Source organism: Lonchura striata, chromosome 13, assembly GCF_050655825.1.
Source record: "Lonchura striata isolate lonStrDom1 chromosome 13, ASM5065582v1, whole genome shotgun sequence".
NCBI classification, from domain to species: Eukaryota; Metazoa; Chordata; class Aves; order Passeriformes; family Estrildidae; genus Lonchura; species Lonchura striata.
The window spans coordinates 2,356,571-2,374,217 of NC_140715.1; the positions used below are offsets into that span (position 1 = coordinate 2,356,571).

A 17,647-nucleotide genomic window follows, 5' to 3' on the forward strand; every position below is an offset into this window, starting at 1 on the left:
CCGAACTGTGGGGTTACATTCCCCCTGGAGACGACCCAGATGGGTTTGCTTGGTTCGATTTCGGGTTCATCTTCCAAGGACGAGTCGGCTCCGATCCCTGAGCCTGTGCAGCCTGCTGGGCGTGTGCAGGCGGTGGGGGCTGCCAAGGACGGGGCGTTGGTCTCTGTTCCATCGGGCCCCTCCCCAGCAGGCGGGCAGCCCGTCCCGTCCCGCCTGATGGGGACGGTGCCCGCCAGGTGGCTGCGCGTCGTGGCTCCGAAGCTTCTTGGGGGCGTCCCCGACTCCCTTGTCTCGCCCCGTGGGGCCGTGCCTCCGCGCTCCGCGTCTCCCTCTGTGCCCCAACCTTCCCCCGCCCCGGGGGATAGGAGCGCTGAGCTGGGGTTGCGGTCCGCGCCGCCGCCTGTGCCCGCCGTGGTATCCTCTGCTGATACCGCGGACGGCACTGCCGGGGGCCGGCTGGGTCAGCTCCATCTTCCCCGCCTGCCGCGGGGGCTGGGACTTCTGACGCGGCTGGCGGGAGACCGGTGACTCCCCGTGGCCGTGGATCCTCCCCGTCGTCCTTGTGGACACTCCCCGCTTGCCAGGTGACCGTGCATCTGAGAGACCACGGGCAGTTCTGGCAGGAGGTCCTGGATAAGGCTGAGGAGATGTGTGACCTTGGTCCCTCACGGAGCCTGCTTTATCACGGGGAAGGCTCCTCTGGCTCTGCTGATGCTGCAGGGGGTGTGGTGTCCAGTGATGTCGCACCGCCTCGCAGCCCAGGATCTGCCGCTGTCCCGGAGTCCACGGGACATGACACGGTGGATGATGCAGCCTTGCCAGGGGGTCCTCAGGCTTTCCCTGTGCTCAGGGGTGTTACTCATAACACTCATCAGCCCTTTTCGTTTAAGGTGTTGAAGGAAATCCGAGACACTGTGGCACAATATGGTCTTGGGTCTGATGAGGCTATGCACACGATTCGGTTACTTGTTACTGACCTGCTGACGCCTTCCGATATTCGCTCTGTGGCACAGGCTCTTTTTAACCCTGTGCAATTTGACGTGTTTGAGGACAAGTGGGCTGGTTTAGTGGCCAGTGCAGTGCGGAAGAATGCTACGCGGGGGCAACAGGATCCCAGGCATGTGGTTAATGCTGACATGTTGATGGGCACAGGCAATTATGTTGATCCTCGGGGGCAGGCTGGATACGATCCTCTTGTGCTTGATCAATGCCGGACGTTAGGCTTGGCAGCTATGATCCAGGCCCTAGAAATGGCTGCTCCAATGGAGCCCTTTCTGACTGTTGTTCAAAGGGTCGATGAGCCTCTCATGGACTTTGCATCGAGGTTGACTGCCTCTGTAGAGCGGCAGGTGGTAGAACCTGAGCTGAGGCGAATGATCCTTGCAAGATTTGCTAGGATCCACTGCAACACAGAATGCAAAAGAGTCATACAGGCTCTTCCTGAAGGGGCTACCATTTCACAGATGGCAACGTCCTGTGCAGACATAGGCCCGTTGGTTCTGAAGGTGGATGCTTGGGCTGCTGCCGTGCAGCCAGTCTGGGCAGCGTGGCAGGGCTGGCAGCAGCTGCGGGGTACTGCTCAGACGAGCACCAAACGGGGGAAGAAAACACAGAAGGGAAAATTTCCCTCATATGTGTGTGGCCGGTGCGGAAGGCCAGGCCATCCGGCAGAGGTTTGCAAGGTGATTGTTCATGTTCATGTTAGTGGCCAGGCAATCCCGGGCTCGGGAAATGGGAAGCGGAGCGCGAAAGGGGGGCGCGCTCAGACACAAGTTCCTCTCCAGACCCCGGAGCCCATGGAGGTCTGCTCAGCCAGCTCGTAGCCAGCACCTGCGGGTCAGCAGGTGTGGATGTCTGCACAGCAGCAACAGTCGTTTTAGACTCTTGCAAGGTGCACAAGGTTCCCCTGGACACCTTTGGTCCCTTGGGTGATGGCATGAGTGCCTTCCTTACGGGGAGGTCTAGTGCCACCCTTCAGGGCATCATTGTGCACCTGGGTCTCATTGATGCAGACTTCACAGGGCAGATCTGTGCAATGATCTCCACGCCCACCCCCCCGTTACAATCCCAAAAGGGACATGGCTTGCTCAACTTGTGCCTTTTAAGTCTTCTGTTCGCAGGACGGCTGACCGGTCACGAGGGGATGGCGGTTTTGGATCCACTGGACCGTCTCAAGTTCACTGGACCGCTGTCCTGACTAAAGACCGTCCCGAGATGCTGTGTACCCTGTCCATCCCTGGTGCGACGCCGTCAGAGATCCGCCTGCGCGGGCTCCTTGACAGCGGCGCTGATGTCACGGTTCTCTCCCTTGCCGCCTGGCCTCCAGACTGGCCCCTGGATCCAGCGGAGACGTCTGTTGCAGGCCTGGGAGGAACAGCGCGATGTTATGTGAGCCAGCGGCCCGTGCTGGTCACAAACCCAGAGGGACAGACGGCCTGGATTAGGCCTCATGTTACTTCTTCTCCTGCTAACCTCTGGGGGAGGGATGTTCTGTCTGCGTGGGGGGTGCGCATTGGGATGGGTTTTTGATGGGGGCCACTGCAGCGAAGGGCAAAGAGTGTTCTACGCCTCCTATACGATACACCTGTTCGGGAAAACCAATGGCCCCTCCCTCAAGATAAACTGATCGCCCTTCAGAAATTGGTGCAGAAGCAGCTGGACCAGGGTCGTCTGGAGCCTTCCAAAAGCCCCTGGAACACCCCTGTTTTCTGCATCAAAAATAAGTCTGGGAAATGGAGGTTGTTACAGGACCTCCGGAAGGTCAATGCCGTCATGGAAGGCATGGGAACATTGCAGGCGGGCATGCCATCACCTACCTTGCTTCCTGCAGGCTGGCTGATCTTCATCGTGAATTTGAAGGATTGTTTGTTTACAATTCCTTTGCATCCCGATGACAGACCAAAATTTGCCTTCACGGTGCCAGCAGTTGACAATGATGAGCCCACACAACGATATCAATGGAAAGTTCTGCCACAGGGGATGTGTAATTCCCCGTTCATATGCCAATGGTATGTGGCTCGTGCCTTGTCTGGAGTTCACAAGCAGTTCCCTGATGCACGTCTGTATCATTATATGGACGACATCCTGGTGGCTGCGTCCATGCAGGAGGAGCTGCTGAGGTTTCAGCCTTGGTTGCTCAATGCTTTGCATGCTCATGGGCTGCAGGTGGCTCCAGAAAAGGTTCAGCAACAACCTCCTCGGAAATATTTGGGGGTCAAAATTCTGGAACGGACAATCCAACACCAGGAGGTGCAATTTGCACACTCGGTGAAGACACGGAATGATGTTCAAAAACTGATGGGTGTCATCACCTGGTTATGTCCATACCTGGGACTAACCAACGCACAACTGTCTCCTGTGTATGATCTGTTGAAAGGAGACTCTGATTTAAAATCACCTCGCACATTGGCCCCTGAGGCACGTCAGGTGCTGGAGGAGGTTCAGCAGGCTGTTTCTGCCCGTCAAGTTTATCGTATTGATCTTTCTGTTGATGCCACTGTGTTTGTTACCAATCAAGATTGCATCCCACAGGTATCATTGGTCAGTGGAGTGACAAATGGTCCAATCCCTTGCACATCTTGGAATGGATTTTCCTGCCCCATCAGCCGCAGAGGACGGCAATGACATTGGCTGAGTTGATTGCTCGGTTGATAATCAAATGCCGTCAACAGTGTTTGCAATTGATGGGTGCGGATTCTGCAAAGATCGTACTCCCGGTATCCTGGGAGGACTTTGACTGGAGCTTTGCACACTGTGTGTCCATGCAATGTGCTCTGGAAAAATTTTCAGGGCAAATCACTTATCATTTGCCCAGCCACAAGCTACTGCAGGTGGCGAAATCTATGCAGATCTCTTTGCGGCCCAAAAATTGTCAGGAACCCATGCAAGGACCCACCGTCTTTACTGACGGTTCGGGGAAAACAGGAAAGGCCATTGTTACTTGGAAGGATGGATCTGAGTGGCAGGTTCTGAAAGGTCATCAGGAGGGGTCGGCCCGATTGGTTGAGTTGAGGGCTGCTGTTATGGCATTTGAGAGATTTTCCCAGGAACCTTACAATTTGGTCATGGATTCTGCCTATGTGGCTGACATCGCACAGCGGTTGGGTCACTCGATTTTGAAGGAGGTCAGTAACCCTGCCTTGTTTCATTTACTGAAGGCCTTGTGGTGTGCTATTCAGGCCCGGGTTCATCCGTTTTACGTTCTGCATATGAGAAGTCACACCAATTTACCAGGGTTTGTGGCGGAAGGTAACGCGAGGGCTGACAGGTTGGCTAATCCAGCGTGGGTAGCACCTCAGCCTGATACACTTGTGCAGGCCAAGGCATCGCATGGGTTTTTCCATCAGAATGCACATACTCTGCAGAAGCAGTTTCAGCTGACACCGACAGAGGCTCATGGCATTGTTGAGTCCTGTGACGACTGCCATGCACTTGCTCCACCTCTACCAGCAGGGGTAAACCCTAGAGGCCTTAGGGCCTTGAAGCTTTGGCAGACCGATGTCACCCAGATTGCCGAGTTTGGCCAGCTCAAGTACGTGCATGTCACGGTGGACACGTTCTCCTCTGCAATGTGGGCTTCCGCTCACACTGGAGAAAAGGCCCGCGATGTCATTGCCCACTGGAGGCAGGCCTTTGCCGTTCTAGGCATACCTTCTGCTGTGAAAACCGACAATGGTCCTGCTTACGCATCACAGCAGGTGCGGCAGTTCCTGCAGTTGTGGGGGGTGTCACACAAGTTTGGTATCGCCCACTCTCCAACTGGCCAAGCTATTGTAGAACGCGCTCATGGTACTCTGAAGCGGGTTCTTCAAAAACAAAAACGGGGAATGCAGGGTGAGACCCCGCACAGTCGGTTGGAGAAAGCATTGTACACCATCAATCATCTTACGGTGCAGCAGAATTCAAATAACCCTGTCATTTTAAATCATCATCTCTTGTTGCAGGCTTCAGATGAGGCACATCAGCCTCGAGCAAAAGTTTGAGTGCGGAATTTAGTCACCAAACAATGGGAAGGTCCCTATGACCTTTTCGCTTCGGGGCGCGGGTACGCTTGTGTGTCCACAGATACTGGGGTATGCTGGGTACCTTTGAAGTGTGTTCGTCCTGATCTGCAACCACAGAGACAGAACCCGATCAACGGGCAACATAGAAACTGTGACCAAAGTGAAAGGCATCAAATGGTTGGATCGTCGAGTGATGACTCTGTTGAAGACGACGACGGGTGATCACTCTGATGATTCCTCCATGAACAGACACTGAACCTTATTCATTTTTCCTTTTCTTTTAGACTAAAAAGGATGAGATGTCACCCTGATTCTTAAGATTTTCTAAAGCCTTCTGAGTTTACATTCTGTTAGAAAACTTTCCCACACATTTTCTATAAACAACATATTGTTTTGCATTCCTTCGTGGGGGTGGAGGAAATTGATGTACTGGTGGTTTGTCCAATGTCTTTGGAGAGGTGGGCCATTCACTCCTCAATCCACTGTCACCTTTGGAAAAGTATAAAACTTGGAGTCAGAATAATAAACGCCCTTCTTTTTGCCTCGCCATTGTGGTGGCTCGTGTTGTGCTTTTCGTGTCCTATAGCGACACCCATGATAGCACATTCATCTCAACCTGTCCTTTGTGCCTCTTGCTCTTTGGCAGATTTCCTTTGTGTAGTGCTTTTAGTTTGACAATTTAAGATTTCCTCAATTTTAAAATTTCCCAGTCAATGCACTAAAGAGTATGGTAGGTTTCAGTGCTGGTTGATCACCAATGCACTCACTTCCTGCTAAGAAAGGATTAGGAGAAAGGCAAAGAAGGCTTAAAACTTTAAGAGGGTATAAAGAAAATTTTATTAATAGTGACTAAAAGAAAAAAAAGTAGTGAGAATCAAAACAAACCGTTCAGAACACTTCTCCTCCCCCTACAACATTTTCTTTCCCACTAACAATGTAAAAAAACCAAACCTAAGGTTTCCAGCCAGTTTACCACCTCTAAAATATTCTTTCTTCAATTCACTGAGGGAGAGAAGTACCTCCTGTTAAGGTTATGGAGACTTCTCCACAAGAGGAAAGAACAGTTCTCTTGTGGCTCTCAGTTTCATCATGAATAACACCCACCTGGGGAACCCTGATGTTATAGATAAGAATTGATCCAGACAAATTAAAAAATGAAAAATAAAGATTTTATTTTGTATCAAATTCTCTCTGAGCCAGCCACAAGGAAAAGGACAGTGCCAAGCCCAGGACAGGCACTGGGTGCGTGACAGGAAGGACATCTCTCAGCAGAGGTTCCCCCTAGACACACACACACCACCCTCTTGGACCAAGCAGTTCTTGTAGGAAATTTTCCACCCAAGGCCAGGATTTCGGCAATCTGCCTTTTCTTCCCATTCATAGTCCCACATATTCATAGTTTCTTTTCTCTGTGTTGAGGTTGAACAATCTGAGTCCATGTGTGGATGATTTTCCTTGATGGAGTTACGGGAACCATGGCTTTCAGATATATCAGCCCCGAGGACTCCAGGGATCCCAATATAGGGTTGTTAGGGAGATGATCAACGCCTGGAGCCACATGTATTAAATTGTAAATGAGGCTTTGTCTGATAAACTGGTTTTTAGTGTAACAGATATTTGGGGAGGGTAGCTCTAGGTGCTGGCGTGTGTCCTTGCAACAACAAAATATTACCAATATCAAGTTATACTTCCCTGAACCAAATACAACAATATTACATTGGCACGAATTTTAATGAACGTATATATCACTGCCATCGTGAAATCCTTCCCATTTCCACAAGCCTTCCCACAGTTTGTCTGGGCCATGTTCACTTATGAGCTAAAGGCAAAAGTTCTCATTATCTGTTTCTAACATCATCTTAATCCCTGGGAACAGAGATCTTCTCCTGGAAGCACAGGACTACTTTCTTCCTCTGCTCAAAATTCTCATGGGATCATAGCCATTTCAACATCTGCTTCCTTTAACATGGAGGCCTTTGCTCGATATTGTTATAAGTCAGAATTGATCCAGCCAAATTAAAATAAATAAAAATGGGTTTTATTCAGCAATCAAATTCAGTCTGAGCCAGCCACAATAAAAAGGACAGCGCCGAGCCTGGGATTGGTGCTGGGTGAGACACAGGTCTGACTGTTACAGCATAGGGTCCCCTACGTTTCACACCAACCATTCTGCTCAAGCAGTTTTTATAGTTTATTTTACTTGAGGCAGAGAACAAAGCGGTGTCTGGAGAGTGATGTCCATCCCTGACTGAGCTACTGGAACTTGGCATTGAGATGTATCTTTCCAGTGGCTCCAGCAATCGATCTTAATCTTGGGCTTGGGAGTTCCTCTATCACCTTGGGGAATGATCCATCTCCAGGCAAGCTACATTTATTCATTTGTAAATGAAGTCCTCCTCCCTCTCGTCAGCAGTGGTTTCAACATTTATGAGGCAATCCCTTGGCTCAGACTTGCATGATTTATACAAATATTTCTTAGCAATATCAAACATTACATCTTTATATCACTTTATAGGCACGAATTACCCATATTATATATAACTATGTAAATTGGAACACTTTCATCTCCTTATAGTTTTATGCGTTATATGCATTTCCTCCTTAGTTTACAAGAGCATTTCAGCCCCAAGATCAAGGCATCTTCTCCTCCCTCCCATCTGAGACTTAATTTCTTCCTCACTGAACTCCATGTCTTCATCTTATTCCTTTGTATGATTGTATCTCGTTCCTTTCTCTCACTCAGGAGGGTTGAATCACTGAAAGGGTTAACATCACTTCTGGCACCTACCTGACCTGCTGGTAACTTGTGGCAGGAGCCGAGGCTGGGGATGTGTCAGGATCATCTTCATGGTTGATCTTTGGTTTTCTCTGCATTCACTTCCAGCGGCAGGGCTACTCTGAACAGGCTGCAGGTGCAGAGCTGCCTCTGGTCTCAGCCACGCTGGAGGAGGGGAGCTGACATTAAGATTGTGACAGCTGTGGCCAGCCCTGCTCCGGCCTGGGCTCCGCAGTGTTATAAATGAGAATTTATTCAGCCAGATTAAAAATAAAAATCATTTTATTTGCGGTCAAATTCTATCTAGCCAGCCACATGGAAAGGACAGAGCCGAGCCCGGGGTCAACCCTGGGTGTGCAACAAGGAGTCAGCCTCAGCAAAAGTTTTCTCCTATACCCACACACCTCCATCCTGGCACAAGCGGTTTTTATAGGGAAAATTCCGCCTGAGGCCAAGATTTTAGCAGTCAGTCCTTTCTTCTATTCGGAGTCCATGTGTTAATAAGAATTTCTTTTTTGGTGATGAGGAGAAATAATTCAATGTCTGGAGTAGTTGAATCCTTGATGAGAGTTTACAGGAAGGCTGCATTCACATGGATCTGTCTGAGGATTTCCATGATATCCATCTCGGACGATCAGCACCCATGATCAACACCTGGAGCCCAGACATGGCCCATCTCCTGGCCAAGCCACATCTTTTTACTTGTAAATCAGTTTCCAATAAACATCCAGTCTCGCCTGCAGAGGGGGGGGGGGGGGGGGGGAACTAATACTACAGGCATGATTTAACAAGTATTCAATATTAGATATTTCATACAAGGAATGGCGCAAATTATATTTATTACACATAACAGCAGCCTGCCCCCATTCCTGCCCAGCAGCTGCCGGCCCGTGGCAGGATGGGGCCGATGCAAGGGAGAGCTGCGGGTGGCTCGGGAAGCGAGAAGGGGCCCGGCCAGCAGCAGGACCGCCCAGTCTGGCCTGGGCGAGACAGGGGCTGGGGCCTGGACCTCTTACCTCTTTGCCAACTGGAAAAGAAAGTGTGAGTTCCCGGGGTTTTTTTTTTTATCATGTGTGTTTTGCAGAGGTGTGTCCAGCTTCTCAGTGGTTTAACAGACTGGCAGTTACACAAAAAGCTTTGGATCACTTCTCTGAATTTCCTCCTGTTCCAAGACATGACACTCCTATGGATTGTGTTAGAGTTGCTATGTGACTTCCTTAAAACAGAATGGAACAATCAGAATTATGAAATATAACATGGCCAAATGTTTTTGTGGCTTCTTTAAAATCATCTGACTGGTAAGAGTGATCAGTGCACATGTGTGCAACATTTGCTCTAATAACTCTTTTCCAAATCTTGCTCATATGACCAGTCATTTTCCAGTACTCATGGGCACTCTATCTCCTCATTCTGGTTTAGCATCTGTGCTGCTAAATGAAAGTAATCAGAGTCAGCATGAAAATTTAATAAGCTGCATTCTGGCATTGGTCATGTTCCTAATTGTGTATTTGTTTTCTGCCTGCAGAAGTCCTCAGACGTTATCAGCTAGAACACCTACAGTGTTTACAAGCACTGGTGTTTATTAGTCTTAAATCACTCTCTGTTGGTGGTATTTCGAAAACAGACCAGATCTCTGAATTTGCCAATGCTTTTAGGGGACTGACCAAAGCCAGACCCCAGCCTGGGAAGATCTAAACCTCATGGTTTCCTAGTTAGAGAATTACTGAGTTTTAGAAGCAGAAATATCCTTAGACAGATTAATGGAATCTAAATCTTCTAATCCTGAACATGGTAAAGTTTTAAATAACTAAATATTTTGGCTTCACAGCAATTCACCAAGTGTGTAGTTGGTTGCATTTACATCCTAGTAGAATGTCTTACAGTGGTTGTTCCTTTTGGCCTTCCAGGATATTATAAATGAAAATTTGTCCAGACAAATTAAAATGAAAAAAAAAATATTTATTTTGCAATCAAATTCTATCTAGCCAGCCACAAGGAAAGAACAGCAAAGTCTGGGATCGGCTGGGTGTGCAACAAAGAGGTCAGCCTCAGCAGAGGTTTCCTCTATGCCAACACACCTCCATCCTGGCACAAGCAGTGGTTTTTATAGGGAAAATTCCACCTGAGGCCAGGATTTTGGCGATCAGTCCTTTCTTCTATTCAGAGTCCCATAGTTTGATGAGATTTCTTTTCTTGGCAAAACAATTCTATATGCGGAGTTGGTGAATCCCTTTATGAAATTTAGGAAACCCTGCATTCACATGTGTCTGTCAGGAGGATTTCCATGATATCCATCTCAGGTTGTTCATGGGATGATCAGGGCCTGAGCATCCTGAATGGCTTCAGATAAGGCCCATCTCCAGAGGAGCCACATCTTTTACTTGTAAATCAGGTTTCAACATACACCAGGTTTTTCTTTTTTTTTTTTTTTTTGGGGGGGGGTGCCTAATACAAATGTGTATACTCCAAGAAATATTCAATAGCACATATATCATACTGGAAATGGTGCGAATTGTATCTACTATGCATAACAAGGAGAAGCAGAATAAGGACACAGAGAAATGGAAGGAAGTTTTTTTCTTGTCCCAAATAACTTTTTATAACCTTTTGCCACAAGAACAAAGTTGTAAGGTTCCCAGTACCACTAGCTGGGCCAAGTTTGGGAAATTGTTAAGCTATTGTCTGTTTCCTGAAACTCTTCTGTCTTGACTGCTGGGCTTTCGGCTCCCTGCCTGTTTGCTTTGCTGCCTGTCTGGAGCAGCTGGTGGTTTGGCTCTTGCATGGGAGTTCAGGGAGGTCTCAGTTTCACCCCTGCTCTGGTGCTGCCACTGAAACACGTCAGACCATGTGCCCCTCATTCGCTTCCTCTGTCCCCCTCCAGTGGGATGGAGAGGAGAATTTGAGAACAGAAAGGTAAAGATCATGGGTTGAGATAAGAACAATTGGCTAGAAATAGCAATGAAATAAGAAAACAAACTAACAACAACAAATACTGATAGAGTGTACAGGACAGGAGAACAATTCACACCTCTCTGACCAATCACTGCCTTCCTGAAGGAATAACCCCAGGGTCCAGGTGTGCTTCTCCTGCCTACTGCAAAAGTAAAACCTCTCCTAGCCAGGACCAAGACATCAGGGGAAGCTGAGGGATGAAGGATAGGGAAGGATTTGTAGCTGAGGCAGTTGGCTGAAACAGGTGTTCTTGGGAGCATCACCACAAGCTAGGTATGGCGCTGGGGAAAGAGAAAAGGAATTCCTTGTAAGGAATAAACTGTTGGAAATCTTGAAACAACTTGCTGCTTTCATACTGGATTTTTAGTAATGCCAAAGAATGTCGTGTATTGCATGGGGTTTTCTATTTCTTTTAATTGCCATCAAGAGCTGACATTTATTTAGATGAAAAGTTTTAGCAAGTGAATGCTCTCACCCTGGGCAGTGGTGTGTATGTTTAAAAACCAGTACCTGATTTGTTCTGCATTCAAAATGCTCTGTGGGAGAAGAATCTGAGTACAGGTACCAAAGCAGCTTTATGTGAGTCAGGAAGAAGTATGTAGTCTGTACTTAAAGGAACATCAGTGGTAGCAGGGTTCAGGCACTGTCCTTTTATCTTAATGTCCTGAAGCCTCCCTTCTAGTTTTGCTTATTGGCAAACAGAAACTGGGACATGAATGTTTTTTATGAAGAAGACATCCAGGCACTATTGGTTGCCTGAGATCAGGATCTATTTAATTGCCCAAAGTGAGGGTCCTGCCTGTACAAGCACATCTCCAGAGCACAGTCTGTGCCCAGCAGGTGGCCCTGAGCTGTCCCCATCTCACCAGTGTGCACCGTGTGTCAGCAGAGAGCTTGCTCACAGCACCACAAGCATTTAAGGACATTTTCTCTTACTGAAACATCTGGATGTATATTGGAACAATACTTTTTGAGCCGTTTCTTCTGTGCAAATAGAACTTAATTGGTACTTGTGTTGTGCTTAATTATGCTTCATATTTTGGAGCAATCTGTTCAACTTGAACAGTTCTGTGAAGTGGAAAAAGTGATCTTCTGGGAAGTACTGGCTCATTTGGATGGGATCTGCAGAGTGCTCATTTATGGTGATGTTTCTCTCCTCAGTTTTGCCTGGACCAAACCAATTTGTTCTTTTTCTAGTCTTTACACAGGTGAATTGCCATAATCCAGTGGGCCACCTGTTTTAAGAGGAAATTGCTTCCACATTCTGCCACTGTTGCTTTATATTTCTGTGGCAAGTTCTCTTTCATACACTGCTGTTTCTCAAAGGAAGTGTATGCTAACGCACAAATTTCCTTAATAAATGTGAGCAAACCCACACGTCCAAGCTTGGGAAAATAATATTTCTGTATTAAAAAACCTAACCAACGCTTCATTTAAAATCAACAACAAAATCCAAATACACTGATCATAAATTGACATTTAAGGTCAAAGTAGAAAAAACAACTAAATATTTTTTAAAGATCCTTAGCATAAAATTGGTGTTGTGCAGAATTCCAGTGTATGTTATGAGCATGGATGTATTATAGCTCTGCTCATTTGCTGCATAATTCTCCAGTAAAGAAGTAAAACTTTATGGAACTGGGTAACTTGAGAAAGAAAAACTGCAAAGAGCTGCTGTGCTGTCAGTAGACTGACAAACTGACCACAAACATAGTGCAGGGGAGAGATGGCTTCTGAGTGAACATTTGTGACTGAAAAATACAGTATCCATTTTAATGGAATCAAGGGACAGGAAATGAAATGAACAGGGTCTATGCCTTTATTAATGTTCAGCTCTATTAAAAAGCTCGGCGGGGGGCTCGACACGGAACTCACCCCCGCTGTTGTAGCTTTTCCAGGAGCCAAAGGGGGACAAGGCAGCAGAGTCTGTCCCTGGAGTCTCTGGGGCACACTGGTAGCCAGAGGTGAAGAGGTGTCCAGTCTGTATCTGCAGTCCCAGCAGACTGTCCTCTCTCCTTTCCTTGAAGGGTGCGGGGATGTGCAGAGCCTGCTGCCGAGGTCCAGCAGCAGCTATCCCTCTCCTGCCCTCCTGGTAACACCAGGAAGAGTGTCTGTTTTCCTTGTGCCTGCTTCCCACAGCCCAGTCCAGTCTGGTCTTCTGGAGGTTATGGTGACAGGTCAGACACAGACCAGGGATGGGGTTCCCTTTTCCCCAACCAGCACACCCATCCAGCCCCCTCCACTGTGCCTCTCTTTTTCATTTTGGGGTGTTTTCATCCCCAAAACCCCCTCCCATAATTCCACTGGATTATTTTGCATCCCGGTCCTAGTGTGGGTGGGGTTGTAGGCAATTCCCAGGAGCAATTAGCTAATTAACATTTCAATGTCAGTACTTAGCCCAAGCCAAGTGTCCCAGCCAGGCTGTTTTGTTCATAACAGGAAAGAGCAATATACACAGGATGAATTCCTGTCTCAAAAGAGGGTTATTCTGAAGGATTATTCTCTCTAGAAGATATGCCTTGAATGATAAGATGAATATTCATTGCCAAAACAAGATACTCAATTGGTGGCCGGGCAGGGTGGGATTGCCATCTAACAGGATTTCAGCAGAGTATTCTGGGGATACCTCAGTTTAGAAGCACAATAAGAACATGCATGAATATGTGAAAAAGGACAAAAGGAAACAGGAGGACCCCCCCCCAGAATCCCACTAAGTCTGGAAACAGTATAAAAAAGGCTCTGTGAAATCAGTACCTCATTAACTGCTAGGGTAGGGTGCTACATTAGTCCAGACCCAGTTCACCCAGCACCGATTGCCTGGCTCAGTGCTGATTTGCTTGTGTCTTTTCCAATTTTACTTTGGTTTAATGTAATAAATTCATTTAATTCTTAAATCAACTGATTAATTTATAGCAATTTGAAAGAGTGCTCTGGCTGTCCCCACCTGGGGCTGCTCCTTCATCTCCCCAGGTCTGCATTTGGTGCTCCCCCTCTCAGGGTGCCTTGGGGTGGGCACAGCCAGGCCCTCAATGGAAAGGGAATGCACACACACCTAGAAGTTCAAGTTCTCTGTCTCCAGGTGAAAAGTCCTAATACAGACTAAAATCTCAGGGGAGCCTACAGCTTTGTGATTCACTGCAATTGTGCCCTTAAACACTGTACTTTAATTGTACATTAATTGAGCTCTTACAAGGAGTTTATGTGGTTTGTGTTTGTCTTTGTGCCAAACTGAGTACCTGTTCACCTCTGTGCCACTGTATCTGTTCACCTTTTCTGAATGTTCTCTTGTCAAGTCTGCAGCCAGTGTCAAGTGTGTGTAATCCCACCTGTTCAAAAAAGGTGCCTTTGAGGAGACAAAAAGCCCTTAGGTTTTACATTGTAGTTAAAACCTGCATGAATGTAAATACACAATTCTATTTTCACCCTGTGAAAAACATTAATAACTTAGTTTTTAAAATTTTAAAAGTTTAATTATAATAAAATGGTTATAAAAATAGTAATACAATTAGAGTAATAAAGTTTACAGTTAGGACAATTATAAAACAATAAAAAGCAAAGAATTCTGAATGTCTGGATACTGTTAGACAGTCAGTCATGAAAAGGATCTCTTGTGAACAAAGGAATAACCTTAAAAGCAATAACCTGTTGCATATTCATATATTTCATACATGTATATAAATTCTTTGTAAATTAAGAACTATTCTGGTTTTTGTCAACTTCTTTTTAATCTTGTTGGTTGTAAAAAGACGGGGAGAAGTTGGAAGAATGTTTGTCTTTTCTGATAAGGAGGCAGTAACTCTTTATGGGCCCCCTTCGCTGACATCTCTGTGTGAAGAGTTTCTTAATTAGCTTATCTTCTTGCTTGAGCTTGTAACAGATCTTATATTGTAGAGTTTTTATTTTAACATTATGTTGTAACTTAAAGCTACATTTAATGCATTACTTAAAAGAATTAATAAAGCATAACTTTCTAACATTACACATATAACATTTATTGGAACATTTGTGAAAAGCCAATCATAAAATATGCATTTTTTACAATCCTTCCTCTTATTCTTTATAAATCATTTTGCTTGAGTAATATTTTTTCATCCACTTACATTATTTGGACTCTGTTGGTAATTAAATAAAACGTGGGATTAAACAAGGAAGGAACATTAAAACAGTTCTAACACATAAAAGGAAGAATCTTAATTTCTTTTATCATCTTATTCTCAATATATTACTCTACTAGTTAGTTTTTGACATTGTTTTTTCATTTTTGGACTGATTTGGGTTATAATTTTTTTTTATCTAATTTTTTTAATAATATTTTGTTTAGTCTAGGATGATCTCTCTATTGCCATCTATTTTTAACAATCTGTACACCCCATTCTTTAGCCAATAAATAGTCTAAAGCTAACTTATTTTAATACACTGCAGTTTTTGTTTGATTTTGTTGGCTCAATATTAATTCTATTGTTTGATCATCTTTGTTATCATTTCTATAACTGCTTGGAGTACTACTTTTTTTTTTAAGTTCTTTGTAATCTAAAAATTTTCCCCCTTTTACCTTCAGGTACTTAATTTGGATGGGTTGTAACAGTGGCTGTTGACATGGGTGTGTGTAACAAAAAGGAACTTTGGGGTTTTTTTATGTATAGTTTTCGGTAACACTTGTGGCATGGCTTTGTCAATATCTCACTAGGGAAGAGACAAAAAATGAGTGACAGAAATAGGAATGACATATGTTTAGTATGGTTCATACCCCCACCTCCCATGCCTATGGGGTTGCAATCCTACAGCAGGTGTATTTGATCTTGGTGGCAAATACAGAGACTAATCTGGTCTTGCCCTCTATTTCCTTGTAACTTACTCTTAGTTAATCTTTAGGCAAATTATTTTTAGCATTCTTTTAACTGTGGTTTCCTACTGAAATGAACAGGTTTTATGCCTTTATTAGTGTTCAGCTCTTTATTAAAAAGTCAGCTCGGCAGGGGGGCTGTTGTAGCTTTTCCGGTAGCCGAAGGGCAAGAAGTCGTGCAGAGTCTGTCCCTGGAGTCTCCGTGGCACACTGGTTGGTAGCAGGAGGTGAAGAGGTGTCCAGTCTGTATCTGAAGTCCCAATCAGCAGACCGTCCTCTCTCCTTTCCTCCTGGCACACTGGTAGCCGAAGAGTGGGGGAATGTGCAGAGCCTGCTGCCAAAGTCCAGCAGCAGCTATCCCTCTCCTTCCCTCCTGGTAACACCGGGTAGATTGTCTGATTCCTTGTGCCTGCTTCCCACAGCCCAGTCCAATCTGGTCCTCTGGAGGTTATGGTGACAGGTTAAACACAGACTAGGGATGGTGTTCCCTTTTCCCCAACCAGCACACCCATCCAGCCCCCTCCACTGTGCCTCTGTTTTTCATTTTGGGGTGTTTTTCATCCCCAAAACCCCCTCCCATAATTCCACTGTATTATTTTGCATCCTAGTCCTAGTTTGGGTGGGGGTGTAGGTGACTCCCAGGAGCGATTAGCTAATTAACATTTCAATGTCAGTACTTAGTTCGAGCCAAGTGTCCCAGCCAGGCTGTTTTGTTGATAACAAATCCCTCCTCTATTTCTTTGATCGGGCTTAAGCCCGCATCAACTTAGTCTCTGGCTTTTGAGGGTTAGTTTCTTTGGGTAATTTTCTTAATTTTATATATCAGCTTCTAGCAAGCCTTCTTTAAAGCTAATTTTAAGTCTTTTGGTTCTTTAATTACTGTCTATGCACAAGAGGAGGTGGGTTGTGTGACCCTCTAAAGGACACTTACTCTTATTAAATAATTACAAAGTACTTAAACTTTGACCATGGTACCTTAACTCAGAAGCGGTTACCACCTTACCATATATCAACGTCTAGCAAGTCTTCTTTAAAGTAAATTTTAAGTCTTCTGGTCCCTTAATTACCGTCTATGCACAAGAGGAGGTGGGTGACCTTGTTGGGTCTGGTCTGGCGTCTGGGGGTGGCACTGGCCCTTTTACTCTGGGGATATGGATCCAGCCTTTTTCTTGGGTTCACACTGCAGTGTGTGTGGTGAGTAACACCTGGAAAGGTCCTTCAAATTTGGGGGTTAGTGGAGTGGTGGTGTTGCAGGATTTTATTAACACCCAATCCCCGGGACTGATGTTGTGGGCATTGGTATCCAGAGGGGAGGTCTGGGGAAGATACCCCTTCTTTCTGAGGCCTTCTAGGGATTTTCCTATGATTTTTAAATATTTTTGAGTTGCTGCCTCCCCTTTTAAATAATCTGCAGTACTGAAAGGGGTGATTAGAAAAGGGAGTCCAAACATCATTTCATAAGGAGAAACCCCTCTGTCGGACCGAGGTCTTGTTCTGATGCGCAAGAGAGCGAGAGGTAAACACTTGAGCCAATTCATTTTTGTCTCTTCAATTAATTTGGTTATTACATTTTTAAGAGTTATATTCATCCTTTCTACCCTTCCCGAGCTTTGAGGATGCCATGGGGTGTGCAATCTCTACCTTATCCCCAGGGCTTTTGTTATTTGATGCAAAGTTTGAGCAACAAAATGTGGACCTCAGTCCGAGTCAATGTTATTGACTAGCCTGTATCGAGGTATGATATTTTCTAAGGTTATTCTTGCAACTTCTTGCGCGGTTTCCCTTTTGGTTGGGAAAGCCTCCACCCAGTGAGTGAGATGATCTATGATCACTAGTAAATGTTTGTACCTCTGCACAGAAGGCATTTCAGTGAAATCTACTTGTATGTTCTGGAAAGGTCTTAAAGCAAGTTTTCCTCCCCCATGTGCCATTTTTCTCATTACCTTTTGGTCAGTTTTCAAACAAATTGCACACCCTCTTGTGTCTGCTTTTGCCAGATCATATACTCCAATACATAAATTTTCCTGTAAAAAGTGGTCACACAAACCTTGGATTCCCCAGTGTGTCAGTTCA

General features: G+C 45.7%; 1 protein-coding gene across 13 annotated transcripts in view; it reads left to right on the plus strand.

The window, feature by feature from the left end:
* The window catches only part of KCNIP1 (potassium voltage-gated channel interacting protein 1), a 283,696-nt gene that overhangs the window by 217,866 nt on the left and 48,183 nt on the right, over window positions 1-17,647 (plus strand). Inside the window, exon 2 of one of the 13 annotated variants that reach the window (XM_085591075.1) lies at window positions 2,107-4,124. The exons of the other annotated variants lie outside the window; for them this stretch is intronic. The gene's annotated coding sequence lies outside the window, so the exon portion shown is untranslated. The remainder of the gene's footprint in view (window positions 1-2,106; window positions 4,125-17,647) is intronic. 13 annotated transcript variants of the gene reach the window in all.